Source organism: Apostichopus japonicus, chromosome 16 (genome assembly GCF_037975245.1).
Source record: "Apostichopus japonicus isolate 1M-3 chromosome 16, ASM3797524v1, whole genome shotgun sequence".
In the NCBI taxonomy this organism is placed as follows: domain Eukaryota; kingdom Metazoa; phylum Echinodermata; class Holothuroidea; order Aspidochirotida; family Stichopodidae; genus Apostichopus; species Apostichopus japonicus.
In genome coordinates this window covers 31,762,630-31,780,883 of record NC_092576.1, presented here as the reverse complement: position 1 = coordinate 31,780,883, position 18,254 = coordinate 31,762,630, and the positions used below count along the sequence as shown (strand labels likewise).

Genomic DNA, 18,254 nt, shown 5'->3' with positions numbered 1-18,254 from the left:
GTCAAATTGAGGTCAAGGGTCACCCCGATGCGGGTCGACAATTGGATTACATTGAAGCAACTCCCAACCCTAATGGACAATTTGTTCTCAAGTTATCGCAAAAATACTAGTTTTTTATCATTAATTGACCTTTGGTGACCTCAGATCACATGACCGTTAAGTTTGAAAATATTCCCCTATACCATTTGCAACTTGTCTCAAAATATCAACTGTGTAACACCTTGGCACTGGAAGTTATTACACTAAATGTCTGAAAATTAACTTTGACTTCATATAACTTAACATACAAAGGTCACCTTGGGTCAACTTATTGATATTTTTGATTGATGAGACCTAAATAGAGCATCAAACTATACAAATTCAAACATTTTTTTCTTTGCCTATTTTCAACCCCCAAAATACTAGTTTTTTAACATTAATTGACCTTTGGTGACCTCGGATCACATGACCGTTCAGTTTGAAAATATTCCCCTATACCATTTGCAACTTGTCCAAAAATATCAACCATATCACACCTTGGAACTGGGAGTTGTTGCATTAAATGTCTGAAAATTAACTTTGACCTCATATAATTTCGCACACGAAGGTCACACGGGTGTCAACCAATTGACATTTTTGATCGGAAGGTAAAGTTGATATCCAAATCTAGCATCAAAACCAAACATTTTCTTTTTTGCTCGTTTCCTCCCAAAATAAGCACATTTTTTCTAATGTGACCTTTGACCTTTTGACCTTGGTTTCAGATGTAGTTTAATCTCCTGATTCCAAAAAACAAAAGGACAAGTCTGTACAACCATCTTAACTCCGACCGAAAAACTTTGACCCCATATAACTTCGCACATAAAGGTCACACGGGGTCATCCTATTGACATTTATGATCAGAAGGTACCTTTGACATCTGAAAATAGCATCAAAACTGTAAAAATCCCCAAAAACATGTAAAGGTCACCAGAGGTCAAATTGAGGTCAAGGGTCACCCAGATGCGGGTCGACAATTGGATAACATTGAAGCAACTCCCAACCCTAACGGACATTTCGTTCTCAAGTTATCGCAAAATTACTAGTTTTTTATCATTTATTGACCTTTGTTGACCTTCGATCACATTACCGTCATGCAGGGTTCGGTTTCTTCCGGAAGAAACCAATTTCTTCCGGGGACGTGGAAGAAACTGGAAGAAACCTGTTTCTTCCAGGTTTCTTCCAGTTTCTTCCGGAAGAAACTGGAAGAAACCGGAAGAAACTGGAAGAAACTGTGAAAATTGGCTTATAAGCAGCACAGCCCACATACATGGTAAAGAGACAAATAGTTTACCATCATCTGACTGAAATGCATACCATTGAAACCATCAAAAAATGATATTTAGTTTTGATTATAATTTTGGGTTGTTTTTCTACACCAAAACATGTTTGCTTATAAATCACAATATTGAAGGACTACTTATCATCTCGCAATCCCCCCATCAACCAGAATTGCATAACTGGCCATACTGTATGAATGATTAACCTGGATTGGCCCATGCACTGAGTATTTAATACAATGAACACCACGAAAATAGCTGAACAATATCTGTTAGATTTAGGCAACAGTTTAATTTCTGCAACTCCCTAAATTACAACTTGTAGTTAACAGGAGGACTTGTCATCCCAACAGCAAAGAGAACAAACATCCACAATTAAAGGCATTGAAGACTCGCCCCAAACCGTGTGCGGCCATGTGAAAAAGTTAACTTTCCGTTGCTGGCAAGTGACGTTTTGTTTGTGTCCCTACAAAATGCACACAGAACAGAAATGAAACGTGATACCTTGTTACTGTATCTTTAGCTGGACCTGAGATGTCCATCGCTGTATCGTTTGTACACTGTGCTGTGGGTATTGACCGCAGCTGTATGTACTGACTATACTAGTGTATAATTACCATTGGTACCAAGCTGTGTGTGTATTTTCTGGGATCGATGGTGGTGTCTAACACTTCTGTTACACCTCATTCGAAACTAGGTCAGATTACCGGCATTAGACGTTTCTTTTTGCGCGAGTCTTCACACCCTTTAAAAACAGCTGGCCACGAGCCAGCCCTCATTTCACACTACTTCCAGTCGAATCTGAAACCCTCATGTCTTGAGTCAATCTCCACAAAATTTGGCCATAGTGGTCAATGTAATCGTAGTAATGAGTGTGCATTGTAGTAGGCCTACACTAGTTTCCAGGGAACACTTGCCCCTCCACTCAGAAACTAGTTTTTAACTAAGAACTGGGCTATAATCAGGACCATTCTGGTGTGCAAAATATTGCTTGCCCATAGTTGTTCCCTGCATTGTCCGATGCTAGTAGCCTAGTACTATATTGTGTACAGTATATGCTGGAAGCAGGTCATGTGCTCCAAACCTAGATATAGACTACCTAGATGACACTATAGTGCTTCTTGTCCATTTATTACACTGTAGTTAGAAATCATTGCAGGTTGTTATGAAACTTTATCAACAGTTTTTCCCCAAAAAATGAGTTTCTTCCATTTTGTCTGGAAGAAACTGGAAGAAAACTTTTTCTTCCAAGTGGAAAAAACCGTGGTTTATTCCGCGGTTTTTTCCACCCCCGGAAGAAACATGCGAACCCTGCCGTCATGTTTGGAAATGATCTGTTACCCCATTCACAACTACTCCCAAAATATCAACCATGTCGTACCCTGTCAATGGGAGTTATTGCTGTTTTTAATATATCGGTTTTTGGCATCTAACTGACCTTTGGTGACCTTTGCGGGCACCAAAACAATAGGGATCTTCCTCTCACTATGGGCTATCCACCCAACAAGTTTGATCATGATACATCATTTCCTTATTGAGATATCGTGTACACAAGCCAAGCGTCACATACACACACATACACACACGCCAAGTTGAACGCATAGGTTCCTTGCTTTGCGAAAAGCAAGGAACCAACAAAATGAGGTGAAATGCATAAGGGTAAGATTTTGTACATGGGAACCTTCACAATCATCGTTTGAAGGAAAAATAAATAACGAAAATTTCAGAATAACTTTAAAGTTCCGTAACATGCTGAGCCAAAGTAACGTTCGATATTTGGTGTAGCCGAGGTAACGTAGTGCACGTAGGCCTATATTGACCCGCAGATATAGTGGCTGACGGTAAATCGGTAATAATAGAGTTTAATGTGCTAATTTAATGGTTCACATATGATGTTTTATTGTCGGACACGTCTTATTTCTTTTCATTTTCCCCCTTTCCATCTTTCTTTCTTCCTCCCTCTCAATGTTTGTGCTGTCTGTTGTTTTATTTTATTTTTATCTCTGCTCCAAAATTTCCCGCGAGTGACGAAGATTTTTTTTTTATCTCTGCTCCAAAATTTCCGCGGGTCACTAAAATTTCCTGGGAACGAGGTTTCCGTGTTACCTCTTTTTTCTTGGCCTGAGTATTTTTCCTAGTAACCTTTAAAATCTCAATTTAGGCACAGAGCTTCGTCCTTGTCTCGTGTCAAAATGGACGAGATGGTACTGTACCACCTCGCGGGGGAATCCAACTTTGAACTTAGCACGCTTTTAATAATATTTGTTAACAAAAAGTGCTGTACGTATTTACCGATATTAAAGTGTCGTATGACAAGAAAAAATGTTCCTTGGTAGCTGTAAGTCTCAAAATAGTAAATGATAGTGAGTAAATATTTCTGCACAGAGTTTTTTCAGTGAACTTGTAATCCTTACAGGCTATTGTTATCACGCTGAGGAATGGTCGCGGCCGTGTGACCGTAAATGCTCTAGATAAACACTCCACTCTTTTGTTACTATTGGGCTAATAAACTTTACATCGGACGTTTTCGGACGCTTTTGGCTTTGAATACTGGGTATGACGGGGTTTTTTTCTAACCGGACGCTTGGACGGAATGAGACACTTTCAGACGTTTTAAGACATTTTGAAATTCGGACGACTAGGTCAACCTCGAAGGAACACCACTGTACTCACACTAAAGTTATTTTGAATGTTTCTTAAGGATCAACAGCAACTAGCGATTGGTAGTTAGGACTTTAAGCTTGGGCCTATATAGATGTGTTCAGGTCACTATTGTCACAAAGTGATCTATTTATTCACACTAAAGTTATTTTGAATATTTCTTAATGCTATAACACTACAGTTTGGCCCTATATAGATGTGTGCGGTTGACAATTGTTACACGAAGCTTGCTAAGCAACGGTTATCAATGTACACGATGTTGTGTTGTATGGATAGCAGTCGATCTTGATGAAATGTGGCTGTCCCAGCCTGGAAACTGTAATTCATTCCTGCCTGACCTAAACAGTAGCAATGATAAGCTCAGTAGCAGCACTAATATTACACTTCATGATTGATGACTCATGCAGGCATCATTAGCCTAATATAACCAGATAGAAGAGTAGCCTAGATATGCTATATAAGCAAATTTCTTGATAGTGTTGTAAAGGCCTAGCATTTTGACCACTGATTCTAGCAGACATGCTACCCTGTCAAGTGCAAAATTTATATAAGTAGAAAACTTTAAATCCTATATCCTGATACAAGGTGTCAATATTGGATCCAGTCTCCAGATGATGATATTTAACATGTTGAAGGTGTTCAATCTTTGCTGTTTTGGTCATCAATCAATTGTGAAGAAGGCTTCAATAGTCTTTTCAATAGGCTTTAATAGAGGGCGCCCTCCTTTTGATATCAGCAGCAAAGCAGCTGATTAATGCTTTTAATGCAGCTATATGGTGGGAGAGGGAAAGGCATGTATTATCCAAGCGTTGCCATACTCGGTAGCCTCTTCTATCCATTACAGCGCAGGTACACAGTACAGTAGCATATATATTAGGCGAAGAAAAAGTAGCAGTTTCTCTTCCCCTTCCCCACTAAACATAAAATCGAAACTCAGAGCAACGACAGACATGTATAACAAGGGAAGGACATGTACATTCCTACCCTACAATGTTATGTGTAATGCATACAACTCCAATATAGTGGTAAAGTGATCCTGTAGGCATTATTAAACTGGTGTTGGCGGTTTATGTCTAGGCCTATGTTAATACATGTAGTGTACATAAATCTGGTACACAGTAACGGTTACGGTAGTTGAATTAATTCAATATGGTTGTTTAAAGTATTAAAACGTAATCATGATTTGTTGTAGGGCAACCTGTTAACATCGTTTTGAAGAATATGATTGAAACACACACACACAATGTTAGTTTAGTAACCTACTAGCCTGTAGAAGACATGATAGGCTAATCGTTAAATGTTCAAGACTAGAGATTCTTAAAAATGATAAGCACTTACCTGTATTCAACTGATACTAGTTTCCAACTCGAATTATCAACATGAACGTTACAGTGTTTCGAAGCATATAAGTAGAGAAACCGAACGTGGAAAGGTACTGGTGGTTACAGCGCGTAAAATAATGGCTGCAAAACGAACCGTAGTTTGCAAGCACAAGCACCTACATGCTATATTGAACAAGCATACAGTTAATGTGTGTGAGCAAACCGGAAGGTAAAGTTCATGTAAAAACATGGCCGCGTTGGGCGTTTCATGAATACAACGGCAAAGGTTAAGGTCAATCGTAATGCACGCCGTTTGTACCAAATATGTAGTCCGTCGCAAGAAATCTTGTTGCATGATGGGCCTTGTCCCCACTTCGGCCAATCAATAAAGTTTATATCTGACATGTAGAACTGCCTCATGGAAGGTAGCGGCCAACACTAACAGCAGCCAATAAGAGAAAAAGGACAGTAAGACATGACACAAGGTAATGCCACTGCGGTCGTGTGTGTGTTGTTCATTTAGTGCATAAATATGAAAGGTTTTGTTTATTTTCTTCAAAATCGTTTAAATTGAGCTATCGACCTAAATGAGAAGTCCGGTTAGCAACACATTAAAGTACAAAGGTTCCTTTTCACGTGATATATCTATACTATCGGTAATTCTTGACCTAGAGTGGCCTTAAAGTTTTTACCCCGATACTGACCTCTCTAAATGCGCGGTATATACGTAATGTGTAATGATAAAAAAAAATGATTCAATTTTCGTTTCTTCAAAATCGATTAATTTGAGTTATAACACATTCAAGTGCGAGAAAGAGGAGGACAGACTCAACTTGGCCAAAAATTAAACAGAAATTTTAGACTTATTGTCAGCCACAGAAGTATGTCACTTGAAAGACCCTTATTTTTTACTCGATCTCAACTGAACGAGTGGCCCTAGATTAAAGCCCATGTCTTTGATCAGAGCAGCTGTACGCAGCTGTAGGATTCTGAAAACAAAAGTTTAAAAACAGTTAATGATAGGAAAAACCAAACTTCTTCCTCAGCATACATAGGCAATGGATCAATCAGAATGCATTAGTGTCCTATATATATCTGTTTATTGACGCAAAAATTATTAATGCCAGGTCAAGTGAATATCCAGCAGTCTGGTAGGCATTTTCGAAATATCATGTATTTAGTAGACTATACTTTATTTACCAAAACACTGACACACATATGAATACATGCTACACCTACATGCCTTCATACTGGTTTCTACTGACCCAATTTAACTCTGACTGCGCAGATTGTTCGACTTAATTTGACAATGTATCTGATTTGCTTTGACGTGGAAAAAACTTGTCCACTGCATGCTGATTAATTTAGCTTTTGACAAGTCGAAATTTGGCATGATAATGAAAGAATCACAACTGTTATTATTTATTTTATTTTTCTGTGAATATAATGAAACCATGAGCAGGAATTATCTTAACATGGCTGAAATTTTGCGTGACCGGACAAATAACCCCCAGACAAATACCCCCGGACGATTACCCACCAGTCAATACCCCCCCGGACGATAACCCACCGGACAATTACAACCCGGACAAATACCACCCCGGACAATAACCCCCCAGGACAATTACCACCCGGACAAATACCCCCTGGTCAATTACCCACGAGGACAAAAGTCCCCCGGACAACTACCCACCCGGACAACTACCTCCTCGGACGAATACCCCCTAGACAATCACCCCCGGATAAATACCCCCGGACGAATATCCCCTGGACATATGCCGTTAACTATAGGGGACGGATGCAGCGACGGATACGCAGGTCTTTTTTCGAGTTTAGTTTTCCGCGGGCCTCAATATACCCTGGTCCCTCGGGCAACTGCGAGAGGATATTTACAATTGGGTCAGGGTGCTGGTTAAACTGGCACCACTAGGGTCGTCGTATGCCCTGGCCCTTTTAACCTCCCGACTTTTTAAAAAGATTCGAGCTTTTCATATATAAGCCCCTAAAACGAGAAGAAGCACGAGGGGGGGGGGGGTTGGGCATTGGTCACTGATGGTAGTAACTATTAATTTACTATTAGCTATAGTGACACTAGTCTGTATTATTAATCTCCGAACAATTCCGGCTCTTTGCGACTTACCATTTTCAAGTTTTCTTCTGAGTAATTTTACTTGATGATTTGTTATGTTATGTTATGTAATGTTAGTTTTTGTATAACGCCAAGGTATAGCGCCCCAGTTCCCCCCCCCCCCCCGAGCCCGTGAACCAAGCGGACCTTTAGCTTGTGAACTCCGTAGTACTAGACCCCATTAGGGCCATTCAATAATTTTTCTTAATCTTATTCTGTAGCAACTAAGATAAAAATATAACATTGTTAATAACAAGAAGATTTATTGCACATGCCTCATTTTTTTTCTATGTTCTTTGATGGCACTAGAAGCTGCACGTCCTTTATTCAAACAACAAAGTTATTGTGCAAAGAAAGAGATAACTAGATGTACAAAAATAGTCAAACCAATGGAGTGCATAGAATGAATGGTTCCTAGCTGAAATTGATTTACAGACTCGATGTTCTTTAAAACAAAATGTACACATAAACACATGCATGAAGTTTCTGAGGTTTGACCCCATCGCCTCATTAAAATCTATAATATAACCACCAGAAACAATAGGTTTCTTCTAATCACTATAATGCGTCTACACAGTGACTATATGAGGAGCATCGAGTATTCCTCTATCAAGTAATTGCACACCTAAGCTATATGATGCACAATTATATAAATCCACACCCCTCACTAATATGCAAATATGTCAAATTTATCATACATCAACACATACCTGTTATCACCTAACAGCATCATACCAAGTTTCACTACAATGGGGCATGTGATAATAGAGTCACCAAAATCAATAGTGTGGCCCGGAGAAGATTATGATATCGCAGAAGAAATTCCTTTTGTCAAGAGTAACAGTGTCTGGTAAGGATGAGTGAGTATTTTTCCATATTGATCGCAGCGTATGCAGTTGCCACAAATTCACTTCTGCTTTGAAATGACTCGCTCATCTGAAGACCTAATTGTTTTTGTTCCTTGTTCTGAGCAGTCATTCTGAGAGATACCAGATTCTGATTATGTAAAAGTGATTGATAGTTTATTGCATACTGACAAAGTATCATTCAACCGTTTCTGTCTACACGAATAAACCATTTTTTCATACTGGTAAGCATATCGTTTCATGGAAAACGACTGAAGAGCAAGTTTTCATGTAGTAGAATGTTAGCTTGCTCGGAATAAAAGTGAGAATGTTAAATAAGCTCATAATTATGAAGTTCCTATTTTGAAACTTGTTTTGACAACCTTCACTTTGTTATTTTTATTTTAACGGCGCGAGACGAGCCGGCGGACTCTCCGTCTGTTCTCTTCCTTCCTTAGAGCTGCATGGTACGTACGGACAGAACTTTCACAAATGTTGGTGATTGTGAAAAAAAATTATAAAGCCTGATTGATACTCATTGTAGCCCATAATTGTATTTTCGCTTTCTTTTCTTGTTAGTATCACATATTGCCAATTTCAGTACTTACACAGAACTCATTTCATGAATTTTGTTCCAAGGGGGAAATGCCTTCTGTGGACATCCGTACGAAAGGAAACAATGAAAAGGATACGCCCTTGTAAAACGTTTATGTGTGTTGCTGCGCTTTGTCAACTAGCTGCTACGTGTCAGTGAATGTAAATTTACTCTGTAAATCGATAAGAAGACAATTCTATAATAATGTTCAAGTTTTCGATTGCGATTGTCATGTTATGTGGACTGCACATCGGTTTAGGTGAAGAATTTCAGCATACAGTCACCGTATCAGATCTGGTATTATTAGACGGCTGTCAAAATATTGTCGAACCCCAAACCAATTGGAGATTCAATGGCAGTTTACTATATTACGAAAATCACTTGGTCAAAGATCAGTATGCAAAAAGTATTTCGCTTGTCACGAACTACTCGATATTAATTCAACCTGTATCTATTTTACACGAAGGTGTTTATGAATGCATTCGGAACGCATCTATAATATTCAGACATCATTTGCATGTGCAAGGTTTGTATAACATTGTTCGTTTCATTGTGTATTGTTGAAATAGTAGATTATGTGCTTCCTATGGTCGTATAGACTGTATATTGCCGTGTTCGTTTGTTAAGTCATGGGCAACTTCGGACTGATTCGAGCAGATCTCACGTCATCGTTAATCAGAAACGATATTGATAAATGAAAAAATGCATTTTAAAGAAAGTGTGTTTCAGTAGAAAGCCTTTTGCTCCACTAGATCTCATTCACTCGTAAAAATTGTTAACCACAATGAAAAAGACATGGATAATAAAACGCAGTGCCAAAAAAATGTCTGTCAGTTGAAAGCATTTTGCTAGCCTAGTTCCAGATCCAACAATAGTCCTTTCATGTTAGATGCAAAATTTGTTGTTATACCCTCATGGCGTGAGAAGACCTAAACATCAGAAAACGTGAACCAGAAATCTGCATTGGGTGACACTAGTATTGATTTACAACAAAACGCCTTCATTTATCCCAAAATATTTATGTAGTGAGTAATTTCATAAAGAAGGGCAATTTATATCATGAAAATAGCAATGAATAAATGGGAAATCAATCATTCTTCAATTTGACGAAGTTTTGTTGTGCCAGGGTTTAAAGTTAAGAAAATCTCAACCAATTCATTTTCTTTAGAATATATCTCAATTCCGATAGTTTTACTTGAGAGCACTAAAATCCAACGCAGATTGGATATATTTATTGTTTGTTTGATCAGCCGCTTCTTTGTTCTAAATGTCCGTTTCTGACGTATATCGTTTAAAAATATGATATCCAATTGAACTGGGTGAAAAGTGGTAGAAAATTATGTAATGGGATTTTTTAACTTTAACAAGTAAGAATTCAAAGAAATAATCTGCGTTCCAAGTTTTCAAAGTAATGATTATGAGTTCTCAACTAACATGCAAATTGAAATTTTACTCACGTTTTTTTTTTCTTAAGTATCTACTTCCTTCTCAATTTGAGATATGCGACGGACGACCGTCCGTTCACAAACTGAATTAAATCACACGAATATTGCTTGTTTTGGGAATTGATCAGTTCACAGAAATACATATAGGCTACTTCTAATCTTTATTTAATATAGTTTAAACAGTAAGCTTAGATTAAAGTGTGAAATATTTACATTTTCGTGAAATGAATTATGGTAATAGGGTATGTGTATAATAGTTTCACTATTGGAGTCGGTACTAAATTGAGGGTTAGGAATTTGTTGATTTTTCTATTCGAAAAACAAATCCACTTGCATTTGGAAATGTCTAGCAAGCAGATTCATATCAAGTCAAAGGCCAATACTGCCTAAATTAATCACGGAAGAAATGTAGGCGCAAGACAACAATACAAAGTTAGTATTATCTTTATTGGCCTAATATAGAGCTTCGAATATTAGTCTTGAACGTTAGTATGTATGTTTTGAGGGTTTAATGTAGCCATGTATTACAATTGGTTACGCATAATTCCAAAATTCATCCTGTGTTAATACCTCAGTATTTCAGATATTTGGTCATTTCCCATCTTTTTAACAACTTTAAATTGCACATTGTGTGAAAAGTGCTGAAGTTTTGTCATATAATTCTTGATTTCAAAACACAGTATGTTAGTTCTTAACCAACGGACACTGAGTAACAAACGAGGCATCAATTTGCAAAGGAGACACAAAATAGTACATTGAATTTTTGAGATGCAACATATTCTGTGCAGGCTTGGACGAGCAATACCTAAATCACTTACAGATCAAACTGAAATAAAATAACCCTCCAAATATGCAGATCTGAATATTAAATTTTCTGAGGGAAGGTACTTAAATTTATCACTGACATTCAAAGCAATCACAGTGGTGAACATTAATCACTCACCACTGAAACAGGTGCATGTTAGAATATTATTTTTCCTAATCAAGAAAGACTGGAATAGCTCTACCATTATTTCAACTGAAGAAGATGCATTTACCAACATCTCCATATTGAAACATTATTGCGGAACCATACATGGTTCCGCTAAAATGTTACGATATGGAGATGTTGGTAAATGCATCACGAGAACATCCAAGTTGAAAGGCCAATTTGTTATAACAACAACATCTAAAAGCAATCCGACGTAAATCACTACCGGAGTAATGTTCCATTAATAACGATCTGAATCTTTTTTAAAGATTTAAAAGTGATATACGATTCATTGGTCGATACCTTATTATTATTTCCCAATAGTAGGGTCTATAGTTGTTCCTTCTGTATAGTTTACCTTTCCCTTCACTTTTTTTTTAATGTCTTCTCATTTCTTTGTTGTTCGCTTCTTAGTAACGCTCACAGAGTCCGTGACCCTGCGTGCATTGCCCCCAGTTTTTGCTTGGCTAATTCCTGCTAAGAGGAGCACGTCTTTCCACTTTTTATTTTGGTAGGCTACCAAAAACCTCATTAAATCTTGTGTGTGTGATAAGTCATAATATACTCTGTTTTTCGCTTGGAATCCAGTACTTATAGGCCAATATTTGTTTACTTCACCTTTAAGTGTAAAGTCCTGCCCTCTGTCAGCTCAGGTGGAATAAGTTAAAGGTGTGGGAAGACAGTTTCTCTACTTCCCGGACGATGTGTGACAATGGCCCAGAGTAATGGGGGATAATAAAAAAAAAATTCTGTCACAGTTTCACTTTGTTCTAAAACATACTTTAAACATCTAAGTTTGAATGCCACTCCACCATTCACCAACACATTCCAAGCTCCGACACACTCTAATGTATCTCGTGGTTGCGTTACCATCACAGACAATATCATAAACTATGTGCTTCACAATTGGCGCCCGAATATTGAGACATGTGACCAGTTACCAGCATGTAACTGGTGGACCCTGGAGTTACCATATGCGACGTATTTACATACTTTGAGTTTTCGAACTTAAATAGAACGTTATGATATATATTCCTACAGATAGTATGAACGTTCTGGTTTAACGTTGCAGGGGATAGTAAACCGAAACAAAAGGGGCAATATAAAAGAGGATGTAATATAACGTAACGTGCAAAATAATATTTAATATAAGTTAATTAATTAATTTTGTTGTTAAGTATTTCGATAATAAAATTAGTACAATGAGACGTCCAATAATTGTTCATTAACTTTAAGAGCGTGTTATTGTCATTTGTTGATTGTGGTATTGTAAACACCCCAGTATTTGTAAGGAAATCTCTGAACCCCCAAGTCCCTGCAGATAGCCGTGACATATGACATTGGGGTTCTGGTAATCGGTTATAATTGCAGACTGCCAAGAGTAAGGTAGAAGGAAGCAAGTGTTGTTCATAATTTGTATCAGGTAGAAAGTGAACCATGCCTCTTTACAGACCTCCGTGTACTCCCTTGCTTAAACAAAATTACCAAAGGTGGCTCTTGCCCAATCAAGTTGACGGTACAGAATCACTCCGGTAGAGAAGTAAAACTTGAGGATGGTCACCTTATTGGTAAAGTTTCGTTTACCAAGTTGTGTTAAGCCAATGATACCTAACAATCAATGTAATGTTTTCACTTCAAGTCACCAGGTCAGCACACCGACACAATTGCCCTTCGATCTGAAGGATTCACCGACCACGACAGAGTGGAAACAGAGGTTCACTGACGTCTTGACGAGACATAAGAATGCTTTCTCCAGCGATGACCTCGACATTAGGTGTACCTCGGCTGTTAAGCATCAGATTCGGTTAACAGATGACGCCCCTTTCCGACAGAAGAGCCGAAGGATTCTGCCAACCGATTTTGAGGTTCACGTAGACACATACAGGACCTGCTGACTGAGGGTATCATCCGTGAGCCATTAAGTCCTTATACTTCACCCATTGTCTTGATGAGGAAAAAGAACAATGATATAAGACTCACTGTTGATTATCGTCTTCTTAATTCTCGTTCAGAACGTGACAAGTGCCACATACAGAAGATTGATGATACCTTCCACTCTCTGAGCGGGGCCGCCTGGTTTTATTGCCTAGATCTGAAGTATGGTTACAACCAGATAGAGACAAAAGAAGCAGACAAACCCAACACCGCGTTGTGGTGTCCCATGGGGCTCTACAAACTCAACCGTATGCAACAGGGTATTTGCTATGCCCCTGCCACTTTCAAATGGCTGATGTAGAATTGGTGATATGGCGTTCACAGATGTGTCGGTTTACATGGACGACCGTGGAACACTTGCAGAAGTAAGACAAGGTTTCGACGCAATTAAAGGAGTTTGGGTTGAGACTTAACCCAGACAAGTGTCAGTTTGTCCAACCATTTGTGAAGTGCCTCGGTAACGTTATCTCCGCCGGTAGTCTGCAAGCAGATCCTAACACGATCTCCGCAGTTACTCCCTGACCGAGACCCCGGAAGTTCTTCATAAGTTTTGTAGGATATTATCGCCTATACGAGCCAGTGATTCCTCGTAGAGGTAGGTCCAAGAGTCCCCGAGGTCAAACCAGACCACGCTCTAGTACAGATGACCCATTTGGTGACCAAGTGGGATCAACAGTGTCAGGAGGCATTCAATATGTTAATTGAAAAATTAACTACGGCCCCCACACTGCTATTCGCATACTGTAGTGCCCCATTTTCACTCCAGACTGATACAAGTACCATTGGACTCGGAGCGGCCTTATACCAGCAGAACAACGGTGGGCTGCAACCAGTGGCGTACGTATGGTAGTCGTGGGCTCTCGAAAAGTGAACTATCCAACCCACAAGTTAGAGTTCTTTGCTCTGAAATGAGAAGTCACATTGACATGGTCGCAGACTATTGTATGGTAGCTACTTCACTGTCCTCACTGATAAGAACCCGTTGACCTATGTCTTGATAAGAGCTAAGCTTGACGCTGAGGGTCACTTTTGGCTGGATACCTTGACCTCTTTTGACTTCGACATCACGTACACGCCAGGGAAGCAAAACCAGGTTGCTGAGGGTCTTTAACGGCCCAGGAGCTCTCTACACGACGATGAGTATGTTGAGTTTCAACGACGGGCGAACAGAATGCGGGAGAAGATCCTCAACCAGCCAATGGAGACATACACCGCAGCAAACGTTAACCTGTTCCATTGCAGTCCTGATGCTGTGACAGTCCCACCATGAGGTATTAGACACAGTATGTTTAGGACTTCAGAGGCAGAGGTAACAGGACCTTCAGATGCAAGACCTTGTGACCCACATATGGCCCTGATAGAATCTGTGTGATTCTCTCCGGAGGTGGTTCCAAACCAGTTTGCCGAAACGTTAGTCCTAGGTCAATGACTCATCCGTCAGGCATCGAGCCAACTGATTGGGCCCAGCATCAAGACGTCGATGACCCCATTAGGGTGGTGAAAGCCTTTCTCGCTAGGGGTACTAAGACAGACATAAAGGACTTTGCTGATTGGTCTCTGGAGACTCAGATACGTCTGCGGCTAGGGTAAGTCGGTAGTTAGGGACCAGACCCTGTATTGAAAGGTGTTTGACTCTGATAATAACTCCTTGATACCAGCTTGTTCTCCCTCACAGGTAGGCCATGCAGAGCCTACACGATGATGTTGGTCACCCTAGTGCAGACCGGACCCTAGACCAGAGGTGAAGTTGTTTCTGCCCCAAGACAGGAGGTGAGGTCATACGTAAGTGCCAGCGATGTGTCCGAATGAAGGCAAATGCATACAACGCTCCCCCCCCCCCCCCCCCAGCCCCCTTGACTTCGGTGAAGACGACTAGAATATTTTGAGCTGCTTTGTTTTGGATTTCCTGAAGTTCGACCTGATTCAAGGGATACCAGGAATGTGATGGTCCTTACAGATCTCTTTACCAGGTATTCCATTGCGATCCCCACAAGTGACCAGAAAGGCCACTACGGTAGGCCCTGTGGAGGACGTATTTGTACACTACGGGTTCCATGAACACCTACATTCAGACCGGGGTCGTGACTTCGAGTCACGGGTAATAATCAATAAGGAGTTATGCAAACTCCTGAATATCAGGAAGTCCCAAACCACCGCATACCATACCCAAGGTAACGGACAGAGCGAGAGATTTAAGCAGACCCTCCTCAACTTAATTGGGAAACTCAGGACGAGAAGAAGGAAAGCGGACCCTCCAAATTGAGGAAAATTGGCGAATGCATGTTTCCACCCGCTCCCCCCCCCCCCTTCCCCGCCCCCTTGTCAACACTTATAATTGTACCAGGAATGAAGCAAAGAAGCTACAGATATGTCCTAATACTCTCTTATGTGTTGACGGGAATCTAGGTTGCCGATTGATTTGCGATTTGGGGTTGCTCCCTGCTCAGAAGAACCCGTGTTCTTTCAGCGTTATGCGGAAACTGAAAAAGAGGTTTCAGAGGCCTTACCAGATGAGCAAGGATGCGCGCAGACTGAGACCGTAGACGATCATGACATCGAGTGTGAGTAGCAGGCATGTTGAACGGGATGGCCCGGGGTCATAATTTAAAGTTGTAAGAAGACAGTTTCTCTACATCCTGGAGGATGTATGGCCGGGTCTGAAGTAACATCTTGTCTGGTATGGTGGGATAACACCTTTAAGTCACAGAATTTCTTAGTACTCACAGTACTTCTAAAACTGCTTAAAACATCTAAGCTTGCAAGCAACTCCACCATTCACCAGGACACTCCAAGCTGCAGTAGAGACGACCTGTAGAAGATTATTAGAAAATAATTTAAACATTTTAAAAATTTAGATTGTGTTGATTTAGCCGACATCTTACTGAGGGATTGGTCAATATCTGCACTAGGCGACGCCATTAGAAGAGATTGTTTGACGCAAGAAACCCCCACTAATGTTCCTGCGAATAGCGGGAACGAATTATCAACGAACACTTAGAGACCTTTCTGCATCGATGAGATGGGCACGCCTCCTGCATTATCAGAACATACATGCGAAATTATAATGACTTCCAAAAGATTTAACTAAGTTGGCTATTTTACACAAATGCCACATATGCATGCATTTTCAATATTACGGAGTTTGGAAACTATTTAAACAATACTTCACTTTAATTTCTTTACATAGGGAAATTACTAAGTTCTCTCTCTAGAGCATCGAAATTCACCTAATATAAATGCGCCAAACAAATAGACGTTCCAGTGCAAGTACAAGCATTTTCTATCATTAGAAGAACAAGCATTCATTTAAGTAATATAGTTTTCCCTTACAGATCTTCCAAAAGGAGAGAGCTGTTTGTTACATTTAACACAGAAAGCATCGAATTCTAATTTGAGTGATTTTTTTTCCAGTTGAAAAAATTAGATCAAGTAACATCTTTTCTTGCGTATTTTGTTACTCAATAACGAAACCATGTAGAACATTTCTTCTACATATTAACAATAGTTTTTATTGTATTAAATAAGTCTCATTTTCTGGTGGTGCATAGATGTTACTCATTGTAGTAATGTCATAACTTTCCTGCATTTAACAAGGCTAGGCTACAACGTTTCATATGAACTTTCATGATAATTACTACTATATTAGATGCATTATAACTGTTTTAGTACACTAAAATGTTCCTGACAGATCTTTTATTCGATTCTCTGATTTGGAATTAAATGATAAACACAATTTCCTGCGTGGCTGTTGCTTTCTGTTTCCTTTACTTTAGCTTCAGTAAATATTGATGTAATTCGATATGTTATGACATAATATATTTGAAAAGTGAAAGCTCTTCGGAACTACGTATAATGCATCGCTAGGCTCGTGTTACCTAGAAATAGATTTAAATTGTAATTTAAATTTTAATGGTTTGTTAAGTGTTTACTTACAGAGAGCATGTTGAAATAGCACAAGCTCAAGTAACGAAAGTAGGAAGTAAAAGTAACCTTTGCTGTTGCGTGCTTATCTTGGCCATTAGTAGGTAATTAGAATTTTGTTTCAACATTAGCATCGGCACATTCCTTTTGCTCAAGACAATTCTATCAAACGGCATTGAGGTTTTGTATTCGTATTTAACAAGTCAATTTAAATAATATTTTACTTCTAGCATTGTCTTTTAGATGTCACTAAAGTATATTTTATGAAGATGTTGTAAACACAATAGCCCTAAAAAACGTTTTATTGGTCCAGGTCTACTCGCAATGATCCTTGACTTGTAATGCTATCCAATTATGATGCTGTTATCAAAGCAAAACATACCTTCAAACTGTTCTTAAACACCATAAAGATATGTATGTGTATAAATATATATATATATATATATATATATATATATATATATATAATAGGCCTATGTGTGTGTGGGCAGTTGTGCCTGTGAGTGTACCACAGCAGTGGTAAAATTATCCCACTTGACTGTCACCACATTCAACGACATGCTATCAAGTCTGTTCAGCAGTTGTTGTAATTTCTATTACATGTGAACTGTGTATATCTACTGTTAAAAAAATGTATGCCTAGACTACCCAAACCAACACAACAGCCAACATACACCCAATTTTTTGGGCTTATTCTACTTTTAAATTAAGTTAAAATGATACCATTTTTACATCTGGCATGCTATTGAATGTCACATAACCGACCAAATCATAAAGTAAACGCCTAAGCTGTTTAAGTTTACTAGGTCAAGTCCGTGGTTGTTAACGGACTTTTCTTATCTTGCCGAATATAAGTTGGAAGCTCATGGCGGCCAAAGGAAACATTTTCTATTTCGTTTTCGAAAGATATTTTTCGTTCCCTTCGTGCAGCTCTATTTCTTACAGACCTTGTTTCTCTTCTTCTGAAGAAAAGTGTAAAACTGTCGTTTTCTTCAGAAAGTCCTTATAGGATAGTTTGAAGAGATATAGAGGCATAGGCGTAGGAGGCGGGGGGGGGGGCTGGGGGGGCTGCAGCCCCCCCAACCAATTTTTGGGTGAAATTTCGGGCAATATGCTGAGAATTTTTCGAGCACC

General features: G+C 39.2%; 2 protein-coding genes across 6 annotated transcripts in view; one reads left to right on the top strand and one right to left on the bottom strand.

The window, feature by feature from the left end:
- The window catches only part of LOC139982126 (uncharacterized), a 153,372-nt gene extending 147,866 nt beyond the window's left edge, over positions 1-5,506 (bottom strand). For 2 of the 5 annotated variants that reach the window (XM_071994708.1, XM_071994709.1), the window contains exon 1: positions 5,298-5,499. The gene's annotated coding sequence lies outside the window, so the exon portion shown is untranslated. Of the gene's footprint in view, positions 1-5,297 lie in introns of all 5 variants that reach the window. The other 3 variants (XM_071994705.1, XM_071994706.1, XM_071994707.1) reach the window with 3 other exon arrangements.
- The window catches only part of LOC139982139 (uncharacterized), a 272,671-nt gene that overhangs the window by 91,755 nt on the left and 162,662 nt on the right, over positions 1-18,254 (top strand). The gene's annotated exons all lie outside the window — the stretch shown is intronic.